The sequence below is a fragment of the Lissotriton helveticus genome, chromosome 8, assembly GCF_964261635.1.
Source record: "Lissotriton helveticus chromosome 8, aLisHel1.1, whole genome shotgun sequence".
Lineage (NCBI taxonomy): Eukaryota > Metazoa > Chordata > Amphibia > Caudata > Salamandridae > Lissotriton > Lissotriton helveticus.
This window is the reverse complement of record NC_136069.1, coordinates 29,797,780-29,817,893: the sequence shown is the minus strand read 5'-3', so window position 1 is coordinate 29,817,893 and position 20,114 is coordinate 29,797,780. Positions and strand designations below refer to the sequence as shown.

Genomic DNA, 20,114 nt, shown 5'->3' with positions numbered 1-20,114 from the left:
CCTACTAGGAGTGATTAAGGAAATGGTTTACCTACCCACGAGGTTGTTTATTCCTTATGAAACGTTTACTTCCACATAGGGCTATATTTATTAGAAACTTATAGTGATCTATTTACATGTTGCTGTTCTGAAACGCTCAGCCTTGTTTGGGGAGTAAAAAGTAGAAACCTACTGTTATCTATTGAAATGCTTTCTGTTATAACTCCTTAAGGTATTTTGATGCAGGTGCTGACCAGGAGCAAGGCATAGGTCAGGCCTGTGTTTTACTAAAAATGTACTTATCCAATATTTATTATTTATGGAATATCTAATATTTATTCAACTGAAGTAATGCCAAGTGTTAACACACAGGTACCTGAAAAGAGAGCTATGAAGCTAATTTTATGATGAAGTCCTAAATACCCTGATCCTGCTCAATCTTAATAAAGTTGACTTAAGTTTTTACACAAGCTCACTGGAGTGGTGTCACTAATTGCGTGCCCATGTTTCTGACTCTGTGGTTGCGTGTGCTGCATGGTCGCTTAACACATATGCCTTCTGATGCCTACCCGCTCGTGCCATGCTACCCTAGGGGACTGGTGACCCCAGTTTCAACACATTTGAATGGGTATTCTTCTAGATGTCTTCACAGATAGCTGGTTAGGACTTATGCTTGAGTAAAGTTCTTTCCACATACACTGCATGTGTTTTTTTTCCATTTCTATGTTAGCTGCTGACTCTTAAGATGTATGGATTTACTAAAGCTCTTTCAACATTCACTGTATTTCTATGCTTTTTCTTCTGTATGCCATCACAGCTGGATGGTTAGGTCTGAGGAGTGTGTAAATCTCTTTCCACATCCTCTGCATTTGTATGTTTATTTCCCCTGCATGTTAGATGGTGGCTCTTTGGATACATGGATTTACAAAATTCTTTCCACATTCCCTCAAAGTGCATGGTTTCCCTGCTACATACCTTTGCAGATGTATGGTCAGGATTGATGCTCAAGTGAAGAAATTTCCAGATTTACTCCATGTGTGTGTTTTTTTCTGTGTGCATGCGCTGATGGACCTTCATAGTTGGTAAGCGTGTAAAGCTCATTCCACATTCCCTGCACGTATATGGTTTTTCCTTTGTGTGTGTTAACTGGTGGCTCTTTAGATGTGAGGATCTACTAAAGCTCTTTCCACATTCACTGCAAGTGTAAGGCTTTTCTCCTGTGTGTATTCGCTGGTGGATCTTTAAAGTTGTTGCTTCAGTAAAGCTCTTTCCACATTCGCTGCAAGTGTAAGGCTTTTCTCCTGTGTGTATTCACTGGTGGATCTTTAAAGCTGTTGCTTCAGTAAAGCTCTTTCCACATTCACTGCATATGTATGGTTTTTCCCCTGTATGCCGTCGTAGATGGGCTGCTAGGTTTGTTGCCTCAGTGAAGCCCTTTCCACATTCACTGCATGTGTATGGTTTTTCCCCAGTGTGTGTTAGCTGGTGGCTCTTTAGATTTGCAGATGTACGAAAGCTCTTTCCACATTCACTGCAAATGTGAGGTTTTTCCTCTGTGTGCATTCGCTGGTGTCTCCTTACATTTGATGCGCAAGTAAAGCTCTTTCCACATTCACTGCATGTGTGTGATTTTTCTCCTGTATGTGTTAGGTAGTGGCTCTTTAGATTTGAGGATGTACTAAAGCTCTTTCCACATTCACTGCATGTGTGTGGTTTTTCTCCTGTATGTGTGAGGTAGTGTCTCTTTAGATGTGAGGAATTGCTAAAGCTCTTTCCACATTCACTGCATGTTTGTGGTTTTTCCCCTGTATGTGTGAGGTGGTGTCTCTTTAGATGTGAGGAATTACTAAAGCTCTTTCCACATTCGTGGCAAGTGTATGGCTTTTCTCCTGTGTGCCGTCGCAGATGGATGGTTAGCTCTGATGCATAAGCAAACCCCTCATCACATTCACTGCATGTGGATGGTTTTTCCCTTGTGTGTGTTGGTTGATGGATCTTTAGATCTGCTGTGTGACTGAAGCTCTTTTCATTTTCACTACTTGTGTCTATGCTTTCTGCTTTATGTGCGCGAAATTGGGTCCACAGAGTTGATGACTCATTAAAGGCCATCTTACATTCATTACACTAAAATAACTTTTCTGTTGAGTTGTTACTGGTGTCAGTGTAGGAATGATGAATGACTAAAAATTCTCATAAACATAGAACCTTTATGTTGTTCATCTCTTTATTAATGAACTCTTAGTTGTGAATTGCTGAACAACACTATTGCCACATTAACTGTGGCCTCATGGGTTTTCCCCTGTGCGTGGTGTAGCACTGAGGAGAATCTGGAGCTTGTCTTCCATTGTGGCGTTTTACTTTGGGGTTTAGAGTCCAAGAGTTAGCTATATTTTGGCATAACCCATATTAATGTGTTTGCTGACTGACCATTGTGGTTCCTTAACCACTAACTATATTTTAATAGTCACTAGATATGTGTAGTATTTGCAGTCTTCTGTTCTTAATAATAATGTTGAATAGTTACTGGAAGTCTTGCACGACTGATAACATATGCATGGCCTTCCTATATGGAGCTGTGTCTTGAACCTGCATTAAAAACTTTCAAGTAGAACTGCAATCTCACAGCTTATCTAAATAGTCCATTTCCTGCACAGTATTTATAAAATACACACACGCAGAAAAAAACCTCATTACCAAGTCTTTATGTTCTAGGATAATGTACGGATTGTAGGGGCCAGCCAAACAGTTTTTATGATGGTCTAACATCACAACCTTTATATTATCATGCTAGAGAGGCTAGCATTGTTGTAACTACCTGATAATTATCTAAGATAAAGGGTGGTAGCTAGCATATTTTAATAATGATTGTGTTCTGCCAGTTTAATTTTTGTGATTTTAATTTAACTCAATCTTTAGAGACCGGCAGCACGGATGTCCTCAGCCTCTTGAAGGAGCCAGATTGCACTTGATATTCTTGCAAGATTTGTCTGTTCGTGTACGAGAGTCTCTGTCTCCTACTAAGTTGTTCTATTTCGAATTACTGTTTGGCATAATTTCTGGTTCTTCTTGAGTTTCAGATAGCTTTCCAGTATGGTCATATTTTCTTCATTACTCTTCGTCTTATAATGTGTTCAGGAATCTCCTATTGGAGGGATACAAGAATACTTGTAATATCGAAATCTATAAGCAGCAAAGTGTACACTATGTCTCAGATGAAATGTCAAAAAATTAACATGAATAAATTCCAGCCACTGGTTATTCCTCTAGATAGAAATCTAGTCTATCTTTTTAGCTCACTGTGCCTCTATAGACAATAATCATTCTTATGGAAATCAGCTGTTATCCTGCTCCAAAATGAACGGGCCTGTATGTGCCGAAGTTCACCTGGATCTGAATAGTAACATAAGCAACCATGCAAAATGGAAAGGACAGAGTTGGCCTGGGTCAGTGAGTTGTGGCTTAAGTCCTATGGTACAGAAAGACCATCAATTAATACATTTCAACTTGTCATGTTCATAGCTTAAAAAATAGTGTTACAATGAAAATCAATGATCAGGCTCAGCAAGTGGCCTAAAAGCTGCTTCTCACTGGAGAGTTGCTGGAGAAACTCACATGAAGTGCAGAGGAAATTCCCCTAAACGTAATCAGCACCTGGGAAGATGAAACAAAATGCTGTCTAAGCTGATGTATGGATACGAAATGTTGCCTTCCTGAAACACAACAGAGCTCGATTATGTACTTATCAGTCTTTCTATAGAGTAAAATTGTATACAATTATTGTAACTGATTTAGAAGTATTACACTTTGTAAGTATGTATTAGGCTATAACTGATGACTCGTCGGGTTCGTAGATCACCCACTTCATTGTATGTTTGCTGCTTGTATTTAAAGATCATTAAAACATAATTTAAAAAGAAATCTGTCAGTGAACCAGAAATTGAGAGGTTAGAGATCATCAAAGAAAACTCAGAATACCTACAGAATGTCTCGTACTTTAAGAGAACCAAGCACCTTCTAACTGGTGCATTCAGTGCAACTACAATTATCACCTAGAAAATCTATTGCTATCTACGGACTTCTCCCAACTCAACTACAAGTCTAAGTAATGCTACTCATAAAACAGCAATACCAAAGGGGAAGATGGACGGAGTGTTGGACATTACAAGCACTCACCCCCAGTCAACTGATCTGGGTTTAATCCATCATCATTCTTTAGCTCACTCCGCCACCCCTGTTCCGACATGGCCATATGCAAATCAGTCTGACCCTGTGCCTCATGGTAACAGTCCAGCCCGAACTGCCAAGCCATGTCTTCCCTGGACCGGAAACAAGCAATCAGCCGTCATCAGCCAGGCTAGCTTGAATCCAGTGGCAAAGTGAGCATGCCCTTGCCTGGCAGTTCAGGCTGGACTGTTGCCATTGGGCGCAGGGTCAAGACTGATTTTCATATGGCTGGATACCCTGGCCTGGCAGTACGGGTTGGCCTGTTCCCATTGGGCGCAGGGTCAAGACTGATTTGCATATGGCTGGGTACAAACTGGAATGGCCTGGTGAGCAGAAAAGTTATATCCTGGCCTGGCAGTTTGGGCTGGACTGTTCCCATTAGGCGCAGGGTCGAGACTGATTTGCATATGGCTGGGTCCAAACTGGAATGGCATGGTGAGCAGAAAAAGTATGGATTTATGCCCAGATCTCTGAACTGGGGTGAATGTATGACATTGCTCTGCATTCTGTCCATCAATTGTTCTTTTTGCATTCATAAAACAGCAGCAGCTAGTGAGAGAAGGTATGAATCCAAGAAACAACTAAGAACAATGACACCACAGACACTGAGCACCATCCAAGACCAAAGGGCAGCATTCTACATTTGAACAGTAACCTGCAGACTCAGCAGCACTGACATAACTATCTCCAATCACAAATCAAACATATCCTAAAATGCAGGGGCTGATGTGAGGTTCAAGATGCAACTCTCCAAGACATGCTCTGAGATAAATCGCAACAGGTCAGGCAGCAACAGGCAGTGATTTACAGACACAATAACTTTGGGCCAGAAACATAAAAAGCAAAGGTAAAAATAGCAGTACTGCAATGAGCATCGAGTGGCAGACACTGTTTTAAGGTTAGGATACAAGATCCCTCAACTGGGAAACAATGCAATGGCACATTCATTATACTGTGCATTAAAATGCAGTTTAATTGCTTTATGTCACACTGTACAAAACCCTCAAAACATTTCATACCCATCATATGCTAGTCTTTGTTATGATATGCCCAGTATTCCCCACAACTGTCATTATCAAGATATGTCCACACACTGCATCAGACAGCTGGGGATGGAGTTATTTAGACAATAAACTAACTCAAAGGGCAAAATGCTAGTGAAACATATAGGGCCTTATATTGAAATTCATTACTCAAATCTACTCACTAAATTAATTATGTTTGAGCAAAAAAGCATTATTAGATTACACTTTTGGTTTACTAATACCAGCTCAAATTAAATGCTTTGCAACAATGCTAAAATAAAACATTTTGTAATAGAAAGAGGTATTATTCTTGTCTGTATAAAACATGCTAACACAACATAAATGTTCTGTAATAGGTAATTTCAGGCAGCTTGGTAATCACTAAACACAAGGCAAGATGCAGCACATGTAATTGGAAAGTCTGCTTTGAAAAGTATTGCATTAACGATGGCTGTATCGACAGGGGGCGCTCCTTGACCATATGTGCACAGCAACAAGTGTCCTTATACCCATGGTTGGAAAACCTGCAGACAGGTGGGCCTCCTACAGGCTGATATCTCTGCTTAATTCGGGCATGAAAATACTGGCTAAACTAACTGAGAAGGGTAATCTTGAATATCATTTATGCCATATAGATTGACCAAAGTTAACGTTCGGTGTCTTTATAACAGCATTGCTGCAATAGAAGGAGTTACGACTCTGTTGGCAGTAGCCTCTCTGGACATCAATAAGTTGTTCGAATCAGTGGAATGGCCCTTCCTATTCGGCATTATGAACAAGATGGGATTTGGTCCCAGCTTCATGAAATGGGTCAGGTTGCTCTATACTAACCCTAGGGCGCAGCGACGTCAATGGTATCCTCGCTGAGGAATTCCCCATAAAAGAGCGGCACGAGGCAGGGCTGCCCCCTCTCACCAGTGGTATTTGCCCTAGTGATAGAGGCTCTGGCGGCATGGATTCGTGTTGATGCCCAAACTGGGGCTGGAGATGAGATCACCCATGGGAGGAACGTCTATCCAGTTATGCGGATGATATTCAATATTGCACCTAGCCAACCCAGATATTTTATTTTTTGCGGATTTGCGACATCGTCACTATTTATGGAAACTTCTCCAGCTTTGGCATAATCTAGGAGAATTCCCTAATAGTTCTGATGGGCGGCTGGGAAGCCGAGGCCCCCCCCATGCCATTAAATGTTGCCACCCCGCGCTTTAAATATCTGGGTCCGTGGATCTCAAACAAAGATGATACCCACTATGAGGATAACCTGATCCCATTGATTAGTAAGCTAGACAAAGATGTAAAACACTGGAGGGCACTACCACTGTTGGATTCACCTTTATACTGCAGAATAGCAGGTGTGCCTTGCCCAACACTTTCTTCGTCGCAATAACTAGGCTCCTGAGATCCCTGTTCTGGCTAGACATCCCGCCACAAATAGAACTCCAAACAATTCAGCGGTCTACCTATGATGGGGTATAGCACCATCTAACATATGCAAATACTAGGCTTGGCTGATGTGGCCCAGATCAGTGTTGTCAACAAATGGGATACGTACGGCTAGAATATCCCGCCTTCCTACTGGATTATCTGGCTGGGCATGGGGGGCTATCTGCATGCGCTGCACAGTGGAGAACGCTTAGCTGAGGCCCCCATGCAACATTGCAACTACGTGGCATAGATAACCAAGTGAAATGAAACGGAAGAGGAGATTGTCTTCGAAGACCCCACTGTGGTTGGGCACAAGACTGGGGCGAGTGACATTACCAGGCTTAAAAAAAATTGGGGGACATTAGCCTCTCCACCTTGGAAGATGTGTGGGATGCAAATGGTAATGTACCTATTGCACATCTAAGGATACAGTATGACAAGGCACCCACACAGGTATTTAAAAAGCGACAACTGAGCCACACACTGAAAGCACAGATATCATCTGGGGGGGAAACTAAAGAGGAATTTCTGCTGGAGAGGAGGTTGCTGAACTTCCACAAGACCACGAAGGCAATGTCCTTTAGATACTTTACTGACTAACATGCAAACAGAGCATGATTGATTGAGGTCCCATTGGCAAACTGATGTGCGGGAACTAGTGTGCCGTAGCGATTCAGGCGCATTTTTGGCTGATTCAGCAGAAAATACAACAAAGAAGCTATTACACTAAGTCATTTCTACACAACATAGGCAGGGCCAGTGACAACACGTGCCTGTGCACCTGCATCCAGGAGAGTACATTCATACATACCATATGGGCTTGCTCCAAGCTACGCCCTTTCTGGGAGGGAGTTACTGAGAGGCTAGAAAGCACCACAGGTGCACCCGCTGACAGACAGGCAGCCCTAGGCTTGCTGGGAATATGGCAGGACTCGGATGTCTCCACTTATAAAAACCACAAATGCTGGTTAACTTGGACTTCCTACTGGCAAAAAGGGAGATTGCATGGCTATGGGGTAACCCAACTAACCCGCAGGTGTGGAACTGGGAAAGGGAAGTGAACATATACTGTGCCACGGAAAAGCAGGTATACAAGTGAAAGGGTGTGGAGATGAAATCTGAGAACATTTGGGGTGAATGTGAATGAAACCGGATTCCATGGGTGACCAGCTGGGCCCGGAGAAGAGACAGGGCGGAGCCGTGCTAATGGAGATTATGGAAAGCTAAGATGGTGCTCAACCCCTTCACCCCCAGTCTTATTGCGATACAGATGATCCATTCTGAACAGAGTGGAACTATTCATTCCGCACTTGGGTTAGGGAATTGGGACAGTGCAAATATCTGTGCAATTATTTATTTGTTTGACTGTTACGTTTGTTTTGAAATGCAAATAAAATACATTTAAAAAAAACAAATGGCTGTATCAGTCAGCGCTTATGATGGATGACACTTCTAAATCTAGTGGCAAAGGATGACCTTGTTACTAGGGTGGGGACTGAGAGCACCTTCTTTCTCAGGACATCCAGTTTACCTGTGTTGTGTATGCAAGAACTGGCCTGAAACACTAAATGATGTAATCCTTGCATGTATATTTGTTCCTTTTACAGCAGGGGTGCAAATAATGGTTGTTGTCGCTTTTCAAATCAATTGACAAGCAGAGACATTGGAGCTACAGCCCTGATCCGTAAATATCTTGCGTTGTCCTTGGCACAGTCTTCAAAAGAGGATTAACAGCACAGAAAAGTATTCTTATGTTTTATAATTACCTCATAACTGTAGTACCGGCTGTGTCCTTTTGCAAAACAATGCTCACATTGTAAACTGGGGTTTTTTAGGAGAAATTTGAGGGGGTCTTCGGATGCCAGTGCATTTTAATAAATAAATGTTTAAGTATAGTAGGACTCTGGTGACTTGGAGCTCATTCTACGAGTAAACTATGGGGGAGGAGGTATTCCACTTGAATTACAACTTGTGAAACAAAAGGTAAACACTGACCACGGTACCCTAGGTGCATGAATTCACTTATCTATACATACGATTGCAAACTGTGAACAACGCTTTATATACAGATCTCTGCATGACACTTATGGTCACCATAGAGGACAGAGTGAAATTTTAAATTTATAAATAAGAAAGCAAATGTGTTAGATCTCTTTAAGAATGGCTTGTAATACCGTAAGCACCGGACCTCTAGGAGAGTTTCTTACCATAATGTTGAAGGTAGAAACAAATGTGGACACACTACTCAATACAAATGAAAGCCAGGAGCCAACGCTGAAGGTTACAAAGCCAGCATTAGAGGCGTGCTCAATATAGCACCCAGACTGTGTCAGAGCTGCAGCAGAAGGACACCAGAGACAGACGCAGATAAGAAGTCTCCAGGCAGTGCCTCAAAAATTGAGAAAATAATCTGTTGATGCTACAGGCAGCCATGAGAGAAGAAGGTGAAACGATGACTATGAATACATCTAACAGGAAGGATGCAGAACTCTAGTAATAGTAAGCAAGTAACTTACTACTAGCAGTATGTATCTGGATTCTTGCAGAGAATTTGTACATGACATATAGAAATCACTGGATAGTGAAGGACCATGTGAACTTGTAATATGAAAAGTAAGTATGTTTCAACCTTATCCAGTGCGCATTAAGAGAGGCATACAAAAACACACCCTATGCACACACATTTGTATATTAAATATTAAATTAACGTAGGTAGTATTACATGCAACATGTGATATAGGTAAAGCTGAAGAAAGACAATCGTATCCACAAAGGAAGAGAAAAAGAGATATCTTCTGATCTTTAATTTTCATGTACAAAACAGCAGCCAGCCGACATGTGTTTCATCGCTTGCGCGAATCTTCAGGGCTGGGAATAAAAACAATCCTTTTGTACAAAGAGTATTTCAAAAGACAATTGATTCTGTCAAACATATAGATCAGTGAAACACATATCTAGACAAGTTCTAGAAATTAATACCCCTAAGACACTTAATGAACATTATGTGAGTATCACCGTGCACCCGTATCGCGTGAACAAATGTCATGAATTAAAGCCAGCCGAAAGGTAAAAGGTGATGTCCCTGTGATAATCTCGAAGATGAGTTGATAATTGTAAGAAAGTACCCATTACCATAAAATGATGTGCTCTTTGGAGAAAGAAAGCTTTATAAAGTGAAATTTAGTGACTCCATGCCTAGAGTTGAAAATATAGCCTTCACCATAGATGGCTGATTGCTTAATGGTGATATTGGTGGCTAAGTTACGTGAAAGAGTGAAATCCAAAAATGTCTCAAAGCGACACATACCTCTGAATGACTGCGTCTATGCCAAAGGTCTGAGGGGATAGAAACAGATGCAGAAACAATATATAGAGAAGAGACCAGAGAAGATGTAGGGAAGGGGAAAGAAGAAGGGGAAAGAAAAAATTGAGCTAACTCATTAAAATGGATAAGTATGAAACGACCAAAATATTGCTAGTAACGCCTAATTGAAATGTAGCTCTTGAATGCCAAGAAAAAGGAGGACTCTCACCGCTCTGCCGGTGATACGTCCGACCCGGTGGGGCCCTTGACCAATTCAAGTAAGGATACGGATTTTCAAGATAGACACTACATAAAAATGAAAAAGAAGAAACAAAGAAAAACAAAGGAGAACTCTGTTTTAAAATGGAGACTTTCATGTGAATATGTTTAATAGATTGAATAAATTTGAATTGAACCTATAAACCTGTACATATGCCACCCGATCAAGGTAGCAAGCCTCATGTACTGAATTGGGGGCTAAAAGTTCTTAATTTTTACGGATATAATCCGTGTGGTATTAGTAAGTTGAGTGTAAAGATACCACTTTGACCTCAGAAATCCCAGTTCATTTACCCTAGTAATATTGAGAGCATTAAAAGGCTATGGACAAGTTTCCAAGTGATGGACTGCTACAATGAATGGTGTTCTTAGAAAGATCGTAGCAACTCGCAGTACATCTGTAAAACTGAAGCAACCTTAGACGATAAGGTCCTTATTTATATGAGCAAAAATATCCTGTCTGCATTAGTTCAATTATAAAAGTAATTGATGTTACTCATAAAGTATTTATTTACAGGGGGCCTCTTCATGTAACTGTCCAGTATCATTTTGTAGTTGGAAAGTGTCTATAAATGCCGTGATCACATCATACCTGTCGTGTCTGTGTAAATCGACAGGAATCCCGGGAGCTTTTCTTAGTGACGCAAGGATTGGAGTGAGTGACTCCAAGCTTGTTCTCTATGATGAAAGAAAATAAATGACCAAAGAGGTAATAACTCTTGTTATCTCTCATGCGTGTTTGTAAGTAAATAGCCAAGTGAATACTATATCTAAATTCATATCCAGCTTACCTTGGTAAGTAAGTTGTCTCGAGCAGAAGGGTAGAGAGAATGAAGTAACTCTCAAACCCTGATAGTATCGTGAACTGAAAAAGAAGCAGAAAGGTGGCGGTATATTCAGTATGTGAATTCAGCATATCATACGTTCTATAATAATAGCGTTAATTCGGTCAATATATGATAGCTTCCTTAATCTAGTTTGACACTTACATGATCAACGCGAAGTATGCGCTGTACGTGTTGCTCCGGGGTCACTGTGTTCCTGGTTGTGGACACGTGACCTGTAAGTAAATTCTGGTTAAATACACCCCGCCTCGCTCACAAGTCGAATAACGACTAGAGCGCTGCCTGTGTCAAGAACATTAATTATTCTCTCCTTGATCACGCGATCAGGAAGTGAGTGTTTATAACATATGTTCGTGTACGTACTTTGTCGACAATATAAAACAAAGTAGCACTAGTAAAAAAAACGCAAATTCACAAACACAACATTTCTATTCGTATTTAGGATGTTACAAGTGGGCCAATGATAGCAGTCGAATCCTGGGAGAGATGTTGCATCTGAAAGAGTTTCAACCAAATAATACCTATAAGAATATCAAGGATCATATAACACAGAGGCACCAAATGTACCCGACCTATTTCTTCCACGAAGAACTTTTTAAAAGTCCCCAAACCAAACGACAAGATGCTCCTACGTACGTTTCAGTGTTTTAAGTGAGAGCATGCAATTTTTTTTTTTTTTTGGTGAAGTGTATAAAATGCGCATTATAGTGTCTCACTTAAAGTTAACTTTTGTTGTATTAGAGAAACAAAATTACAAACAAAAAGTATACATAGAACTTGTAAACTTAGAACCGTATATTTCTCCAACAACCATGTGTTTCATGTGGACAATATCATTGCTCATTCGAATTAGTCTCCTTAACATGAAACTTGATAGTATCTCTTTATACAGCTGATCTATCAAGATATATGCTTAATAGATTGCTAAAGATAAATCCTTTTACTGATATTTTGACCTCATGGATTTATGAATTCGATTTCCTACAGAAGTTATATAGATAAGCACACTAAATATCACTCAATAGATGGTACAATCAGTTAGTTGTGTCATAAGATGATATTCTAACACATGATACAGTCTGAATGAGAGTGGCACGAGCCGTAACAACCCCATTTGTTAAGTATCCATATGTTGGTTACTTAGACCTCCTAGTTATCCATATGTTAGTGACCTTGAGCTCCTAGTTATCCAAATCACAGTTTAACATTTGAATGAATAAACGGTCAGACACTTAGGTTACAGTCAATCACCTAGAAAAAAATTGAAATTCTGAGTCATAATTGAGTCCCTGTCCCACCGCGTACAGACGCATGATCCACATTGCTTCAGCACGTCTGAGTTTCAGCTCTCTGTTGCCACCTCTGACCCCCATGATGATTGTGTCAATGCCAAAGAATCACACTGATCTATCAATTTCTGCGTTTTGACAACTAGCTACATGTAGTGCCACAGGATATTTAGGGTCTTGGTTGAGTATGGCTCTCATATGTTCTGATATCCTTTTTTTTAGGGGTCAGATGGTGCTGCCTACATACTGTTTCCCACAGTTGCATTCTATGATGTAGACCACGAATTTTGTCATGCAATTAATGTTGGATTTGATGGTGAACACATCCCCCTTTGGACTGTTAAAGTTTTTTGTGCCATGCCTGGCCCATCTACACATGGCACACTGGCCGCATTTGTAAAAGCCAATACTGCGTTGGGACAGCCAGGTAGTGGAACTAGTGCCATGTGGCACTGTAGGACTGAGTCTGTTTCTTAATGTATTGCCTTTCCTAAAGCAAATCTGTGGCCTTTCTGTTATGTACTCCTGGATTGTTTTCTCTGTTTTAAGTATTCCCCAGTGTTTCGTGAGGCTCTTCCGTAATGTATGGTGGAGTGAGTTGTAATCCGTAACTAACCTGATGGTGTTTACTCCCCGTTTCTTAGATGCTTGTGTGTGGAATGTGTCTGGCCTTTTAATTTTTGCTATTCTCCGTTCGGCTTTTCAGATGGTAGCATCAGTGTAGCCTCTTCTAGAGAACCTGTCTTTCATGCTGTTTAAACAGCGTTTGAATTCCAGGTCTTCGCTACAATTTCTTCTTGCCCTGAGGAACTCACCATATGGTATGGAGTTGATTTGATGTGGTGGATGTGAACTAGAGGCGTGTAAAATTAAATTACATGCTGTAGACTTTCTAAACAATTTGCTGTGTAATGTGTCTTTGCTTACATAAAACTCCACATCTAGGAATTCAATCCGCGTTTTGCTGAATTCCATGGTGAAGTTAATCTCCCACGTGTTGTTGTTCAAGTGTTCGTAAAACTGAATCAAATGCTCTTCAGTACCTGACCACAAGAGTATACAGTCGTCAATATACCGACCCCAAAAGATAATGGAGTCGATATATTGTGAGCCTTTTTGTCCCCAGATCAAGTCCGCCTCAAGTGTACCCATAAAAAGATTAGCAAAAGATGGAGAAAATGTTGACCCCATTGCCACACCCCTCTTTTGACGATACCAGGTTTGTTCAAAGATAAAGTAGTTGTTTCTTAATGCCAGTTCCACCATAGCAGACAACATTTCAGTATGTTGCCAAAGCGATGCTGGTCGATTGTGTAGTATCTTATTAATGGCCTGTATACCTAAGTCCATATTAATGCTGGTATATAAGGACACCACGTCCATGGTGACCAAAATGGTACCAGGTTGCCACTGGATGTCAGATAGTGTACTTAAAATATGTCTTGTATCTTGTATGTAGGAAGGAAGATTCTGCACAAGAGGGCCGAGGAAGAGATCAACATATTCGGCAATTCTCTCTGTCGGTCCCCCTATGCCAGATACTATAGGTCTACCTGGGGGAAATGGCAAGTTCTTATGGACTTTAGGCAGAGTGTACAGCCAAGGATATGATGGTCTGAACACTTTCATATAAAGGTATTCTTCATCATTCAAGAGACCTGATTGCTTCCAAGTTAGAAGTTTACCATTGATCTCAATAGTGAGCGGGCCCATGGGATTGTGTGTAATGCGTTCATAGCATACAGGATCTCCAAGTTGTCCAAGAATTTCTTCCTGGTAGTCCGCGCGGTTCATTACGACCACATTGCCGACCTTGTCGGCCTCCCTGATGGTGATTTTGTCATTCTCACTTAGTATTGTTAGAGCGAGACGTTCGCCTTGTGTCAAGTTGTCCTTGAATTTAAAGACATTATGTCTGTGTCTGGAGTTAAGTCTGTCTATGTCCTCTAGTACACGTTTGTGGAAATTATCAATGGGATTACCACCTGGTAGGGTGGGAATCCATTTTGATTTTGACCTCAATCCACTTGAGATACTAGAATCGGAATCTATATTTAGCTCCGCTAAAAGCCTATCCATCTCATATGGGGTATCCTCAACATCAGTGATGGACAGGAGAAGCTGAGTTGCTTGTATGTCTTTTATTGACAAAAATTTATCAGAATCAGCAAATGCAGGAATATTCATAGCACAAGTGGTTACCTTTTCTTTACCAGAAAAATGTTTCTTTAGTTTTAAATTTCTAATAAACTTGAATAAATCAATCTTCAGTTTACATATGTCACCTGTAGCGTAGGGATTAAAACTGAGACCTTTTCCTAACAATGAGATCATGTCTGGTGTAAGAAGGTATGAAGAGAGGTTAATAACCTGTACTTCTGTGGAACCCAGATGGTCTAATTCCTGGTTGTACCCGACCTGAGTTTTTTCTTGTAATCTTCCGCGTTTGACCCTCCTACCCCTGCGGGTTTTGGATCTGATAGATCTCTTTGTGGTAGTACCCTGTTCCCTCTTCTTATGCGTTGTACTTCCCGTAAAAAAGCGGACCCACTGGGTACTGGTCCTTCTGCATTTTCAGGGTCACTCTCACTAACACCTGTTGTACTTAGAGAAGTATTACTAGATGATACCGAACTGGGTCCTGTCCCTGGAGGATTATTTTTACTTCTGGCTACAGTGTTCGGAATCAAGGAATCATATTTTCTTGCATATGTAAATATCCTGCCATGCTGATAATCTTGCTCGTCTCTCCTGAGCTGTCTAGCTTTTCTGTTCTTTATATCAGACTGTTGCTTGAGAAGAATATCATCTAAGATGGTATCGTTTTTTACAGTTGCTTCTGGCAGGTTTAGATCTTTAATTTCCTGCTCCACAATAGAGATTTCTGCCTGAAGCTTGCTGACTTTGCGATCTGCACTTTCAATTAATAGATCCATCAAAGTCATTGAATTATGTATCAGTGCTTTAAGAGAGGTATTTAAATCAATGGTAATGAGGAGGGTAGTTATGAGGCAGGTTGATGTTTGTTTTATCAACAAAGACAGGCGCCATGAGGGGATGAAGCCGCTCGCACGAATATGGAAGTTCTAATATTGCAAAGTTTTTCATACTTCTCCTACTCATGACAGAAACACATTCCATATCTCATAAAAACTGCAGCTGTAACTAAACAATACAATTATAAAAAAGGTGCACTCTTCACACTGTGCTAGGAAGAACCACAAATTGCGCCTACTGGCAGGGTGTGACCATTGTGATGGTTGTGAAATTATAAACTTCAGACAACTGAATCATGACTGCATTATGGATGGGTGCGGATTATCAGGCAAAAGGGCCTGGGACAGACATTTAAGTGCAGCTGGATCACCTGACCCAGCCTGAGGTTCTGGTCAGGACTCCCCCTGTCCTTTTTGGGGTGCTCCTCAATCTTTAAGATGGTAATCTTCCTCCACTTATTATACCAACTACATAATTATCCATATATTATTCCCTGCTGCCTCTTCACTTGAATGGACGCTCCCTTGTAAGGAGTTCTGGGGCACTACTTCCTGTTCCCTCCGCCCCAGAAATGCACTGTCAAAATGCTTCAAATTCATATATGAGGGACGTATAGCGGCTATAATGACTTCATATCATAGGGAAACCCATTACATAATTAAAAATTAATGGTGGTTTGATATCCGGGGGGACCCAGCCTTTACCTCTGACAAAGGGCTGATGTGGAGGACAGAGGAGGATCCTTTTTTGAGGGATAGACCCCTTTCTCTCTCTCTTGCCACAAGAGTGGTATTTCCAGTTTGGAATGAAGCTATTAGGTCTCTGGATATGTTGCATGACAAGCGAGACACTCCTGTAGTTGGGCTGTTGGCTAGGGCAGATGTCTGGGTTACAGGGACTCAGGTGGAGGGATGCAATCACTAAGATGGGGAATGTCATGTCCAGTTACACTGAAATTATTTACAGAGCTCAATAGTGAATATAACCTCCACTGTAGTCAATTCCTTAGACTTCAGAACCGCCCGTGTGCTCTTATTCCTGACATAAAAGACCTGGACAAGCTCCCCAAATAAAGCAAGAGAAGTTTTAATGGAGGAATTGAGGTCATAAGATCTCAGCAGTCTATAGCTCTTTAGCAAATTGCTCACCGACTCTTTTGTCCAATTGTGTGAGGAGTTGAAAGGGGAAAAGGGTTCCCTAATGTAAGACGAATCAAGGGAGGCATGGGCGTTCCACCAGGAAGTAGTTACCGATTCACAGATTAGGGTCATACAGATGAAATACATACATAGGGCCAAATTCACATGAGATAGGCTGTGGAAGATGAGATTTATTTTATTATATTATTTATTAATTATATATTTATTTATTTATTTATAGGATTATATAGCGCTAGACTCGACTCCCGAAGGAGTATCTCTGCGCTTAGTTCACCCTACAGGCAGATGGAGCAATGCTCTCAGGATCTTAAAGAGAAGGAGACACTATATTTAAAACAAGAAAGTCTTCAATAGTTACCTGAAGGCTAAGTAATTAGTGCAAAGCCTGAGGGTAGCAGGCAGTTTGTTCCAGAGACTAGGACCCAAAAATGGCCCTTCCGCCCAGTCTCGCCCTTCTAATAGAAGGAATTTGTAGAAGATATTGGTTGCTGGAGCGGAGGGTACGTACAGGATTGTAGGAGATAAACTTCTCAGCCAAGTACAGAGGGCCTGACCCATAAATACTCTTATGGATAATACAACAGGTTTTGAATTCAACCCGTTGTCGGATCGGTAACCAATGAAGCTTTTCCAGAAGAGGACCAGAGGGGGTTCTGGGCGGGGCGTTAAGAACTAGCCTTGCCGCGGTGTTCTGAGCCACCTGGAGTCTACTTAGCAAGTTGTTATTCGCTGATATTAGTAGCCCATTACAGTAGTCCAGGCGGCTAAGCACTAAAGCCTGGACAAGGGTCTTTCTGGAAGTGTCTGGCAGTAAAGGAAACACACGTCTAAGGAGTCCAATTATGTGAAAACAGGACCCAGCTGTTTGATTGACATGCTCCTTTAAAGACAGCCCTTGGTCCAACCGAACACCCAGGTTCTTTACTGCCCGCTTAGGACTGGGGACAGGGCCCAGATCTAATGGCCACCAGTCCGGTGACCACAATAGTGGGGCCTCCCCAAACAACATAACCTCGGTTTTCCCTACATTACATTGCAGGAAATTCGAGGCCATCCATCGAGACACAGCCCTCATACCTTCAGAAAAGGAGTGCTTAACTGCAGCAGTCAGAGTCTGGAACGGAAAAAGCAGCTGAGTGTCGTCGGCGTACGACACAGGAATGAATCCATACAATCTCATAAGATCAACCAGGGGTGCCACATACACATTAAAAAGCGTGGGACTCAGACATGAGCCCTGTGGCACCCTCTTGGTGAGCTCCACAGGTGCTGAACGGAAGGAACCCAAACTGACACTCTGCGAGCGACCAGATAGAAAACTCTTTAACCAGGACAGAGCCAAGCCCCTGACCCCTACCTCCTGCAGACGGCTGAGCAAGATTTCATGCGATATCGTGTCGAAAGCTGCGGACAGGTCCAACAGCACCAGAATCACAGAGCTCCCCTTATCCTGTGTCATTCTGATGGTATCAATCACAGAGAGGAGCGCCGATTCCGTGCTATAGTTGGGCCTGAATCCTGACTGGGAATGATCTAAACCTCCAGTTAGCTCGATGAAATTCGACAGATGGATGTTGATATGCTTCTCCGTTATCTTGCTCAGATATGGGAGAAGAGATATGGGGCGGAGGTTGGGTAAGTCCATCCAGGGAAGAGCAGAATTTTTACGGATAGGATTTACAAGAGCCTTCTTCAACTCCTGTGGTACCTGACCCTCAGCAAGAGAAAGATTCACCAAAGTCTGAATCATAGGACAAAGAGAATCGCCCAAGGAGGAGACAATTCTGGCAGGAATAAGATCTAAAGGGGATCCTGTCTTAATTTGACCTATTAGTGTCTCAATATTGCTCTGACTAGCTGCTGGGAAGGCTGTGAGTGTGGCAGTATCAGTGGTCCGGGAATGATGTAGAGGAGTGAGGGGGCACTCCATAGGGTTTGTAGTCTTGATGATTTTATCATATATCAACTCTATTTTATTATTAAACAAGCATTTACAATGCAACGGTTTAGCCTTTGGAAAAGTTAGAGCTATTGGCATTGTAAATGACAACCTTTTTATTTATGTGTTGGCTTTGACAACATAAATAAATGGCATTGTCATTTACAAAGCCAATAGCCGCCCATAGACTTCCCATTTGCTGGCTCCTTCATGGCTCTCCTACCTTTCTCCCCTTTGTCCATGCATGCGTCATGCCTCTTCCTGTGTTTAGCTCTCCCCGAGAGCATGGATCGATTGCTTCCTCCCTCCTTAAGGAACTTTTTTAAAAATTGCATCCTTAATTACGACTCCTTTCAACAAAGGCCTTTTGAAGTTATTTCCCCTCCCGGGCTACAGGTGAGCTGTCGGATACGGAAGTTAGGCGCTGTAATACTCTATTTATATACTGACGTTCCTGCACCCTCTCACCTTTCAAGGAAGAAAGGGAAACACTTTTCTCATGTGCCTGAATCAAAAAAGTAATCTTCTTAACTTCGCTGGAAATGTGTGCCGTTGTTTTTTTTATCTGTGAAGCTAACACTTCTTCCGGCTTCCACTGCTACAAGGAGTTTAAATACCCTGGGGTCAGGAGGGCACTGCTCTACGTCACACATTGCTGAGTCAACACCTGCGGATCATCGATGCTTTCTGTAATTTGCAATCATTTGATCACAGTGTCCTCATAAACTGAAATGATTCCATACTTGTGACTCTGGGAGGGGCTAATCCTGGTCACAAAACTGTCCTTTGGGATTTGTAGTGGTGAGTCTGCCGCTGGTACTTTACCGTGACACTATGAGGGTCCGCACAGCTCTCTGCAGCAGGCACGCAGGCTGCTGAACTATCTTTCCGTCCAGAGTGCACCACGCTGTGAAACAGAATGTCTTCTTGGTGCACAAACTTACGTGACAAGAGTGTCCGTCCAGGAGTCATCTGCACCCTGACTGTCTGCCTGCAGGAGGCCAGTTCACACGGACGCACATCCATTCGCAGGCCTCTTGGCAGTGTGGAGGAGACATGCTTCCCTAGTGGTGTTGTACAGTGTGACACGGACAGCGGGAGGGGGGGGGCACACGGACAGCGGGAGGGGGGGTGGGACGAGGGGACCCAGATGGGGTCGGTGTCCCAGCGCGCATTTGCCCTTGTCCCCGTTTGGACCCCCACCCCGCAACTGTGGAATCGCTGCCATTGCTGAGTGGCAACACAGGAAACAAACCTCCAACTCCCTCCACACCCCAACACTCATTTCTTAAGATACGACGGACCGCCTCTCTCATGTCGGAAAGCTGGACTGACTGCATTCCAGGCCTGCACGGTGCGCCGGGAATCCCTCAGTACGTGGGGTGCTTTCGCAACGACTGTACTTCTTTCGGTAACTCCCGTGAGAACCGGAGTTTCCCTGATCGCATTGGTGATGTTCTCCTCTTCTGGCTACATACAATATGCCCCGAGGTGAGGAAAGACACTGCCTTGCCTCTAGATTCATGATGGCAGCGCCAACCTGACGATCAAAACAGCAGATATTGTGTGCATACCGAGGCTGTTTGCTGTTCATTCCGATTGTAATCTGCGACTTCTCTTGCACCACGTCTGTCATCATGTG

General features: G+C 42.2%; 1 pseudogene across 1 annotated transcript in view; it reads right to left on the bottom strand.

Moving 5' to 3' along the window:
- The window catches only part of LOC144772269 (uncharacterized), a 236,995-nt pseudogene that overhangs the window by 141,087 nt on the left and 75,794 nt on the right, over positions 1–20,114 (bottom strand). The window contains exon 4 of the transcript XR_013599701.1: positions 1,155–3,121. The product of XR_013599701.1 is annotated as an uncharacterized LOC144772269 (transcript). The remainder of the gene's footprint in view (positions 1–1,154; positions 3,122–20,114) is intronic.